Below are 1,705 nucleotides of genomic sequence, written 5' to 3' on the forward strand. Positions count from 1 at the left end.
CAGTCGTTTATGGATAATCTTCAGTAGAATCTTGCTTTCATGTGAAATCAATGATATTGTTCTGTAGTTTCCACACTCTGTTGGGTCACCCTTCTTTGGGATGGGAAACTACTAGATTTCTGGGAAAGATGGAATACTAGATAGACAGCAGTCCAGCTTTCCTAACCAAAGACAGTACAAGACAAGATAGCAGATATGGATGATAATTATGGAACCCTGACTTTAAGGCAGAAAGACAAAGAAGTACTTTAGGCACCAACTGAAGAAAATTATCAATTAAGGAGAGAGATAAACTGTCAACTCAAAGACACAGTTTTAATCCACCAGTAGCTATGCAGAAGAAAGATGGATAATCTCCTGTGAAATATACCACTTCTAAAAATTTATTGGACGGTCAGCTCTAAGTCAGTTTTGACTCAATAGTACATGACAACAACAGTCATTTTGAACAGCTGTTTACTTGCTGTGGGAACCCAGGATTGAAGCAGTATCCACACTAACTACCTGACAACTGAAAATGTCCAATCTCCACCTTGTCCTCCAGAAGATCAGGGGAGTGACCACCTTGACCAGCATCACCAGACATCCAAGACCAGGCCTGTTGGCACTGTGAACATACTCATAGATCTACATCTAGTCAGGAGCTGGCAGAGTAAGCCATGCCTGGACTGCAGCCAGTCACTGGATTAGTCTCTGCTTTCCACCTGGCACCTTGGTCCAGGATATGCCACAATCATTCTTGGAGCAACATATTCTCTGTGAAGTGTAACATACTTGGGCGTTTTAATTTGTCACTACATTCATGCTAACCATATCTAACTGTGTACCCTTCCTATTTCTATCCACTAGACTGGCAAAGATGCCATTCCTAGCCACGCAGACTATCCTAGGCTCCTTTGAAACCAGTAGAAATTATCTTCTCAGGTTGGGTGCCCAACTCCTTGGTGATCCCCAGATAAGAAGAGGTGCTATTCACAGCTCAGCTTCCATCTTGGTGGCCTCAGCTACCTCTCAGATGAGCAGAAACTCTAAAGTGACCGATTACCCCAATTCCAACCTTTTGTTTGACTGGCAGGCACAATGTTCCAGGCCTGACATTGTTCCTCCACTCAACACAGTAGTGACAATAACACCAACTAGGTTCCCAGTCTACCCCTTTGATGGTCCCTCTTTGTTCTCTTTCATTTTTTTAATGTGGTTCAAATCCACCAGTTTCTCCATAGGAGGAAGGTAGGCCCTCTCCTCCTGTGACATTCACTGCCTCTGAAAACATGCTGGAGGGTCAGCTAGGAGTAGATCACAATTCAATGTTACCTGACATTAACATAATTTTCTATATTTTTACTTGCTTGCTTGTTTTCAGTTTTGTTTTCGTTGTTGTTGCTGCTTTCATATCTTCTGCATTTTTTCTCTCTAGCTCTATTCCTTTTCCTTGCTGTCTTCTTTCTGTTTTGTTTCATTCTCCTTTTTTATAATTCTATTCTGGTTCTCCCTCATTTTTATCCTTCTTAGTTTAATTTTTTTCCATTTTTTCTTAGTGCTTCATCTTGTTTTTGTATTTTGGGGGTTTCTTTGCTTGTTTTGTTTCCATCCCCCCCCATTAGGACAACAGATAGCAATCATATATAGCAATCTATACATTTCCTGCTCAATGTCAAGAAGACAAAGATTCTCACCACTGGACCAATTGGCAGCGTCAGGATGG

This window comes from Elephantulus edwardii, unplaced genomic scaffold, assembly GCF_000299155.1.
Source record: "Elephantulus edwardii isolate Elephantulus edwardi_28Jun2011 unplaced genomic scaffold, EleEdw1.0 scaffold00043, whole genome shotgun sequence".
Taxonomy (NCBI): Eukaryota; Metazoa; Chordata; class Mammalia; order Macroscelidea; family Macroscelididae; genus Elephantulus; species Elephantulus edwardii.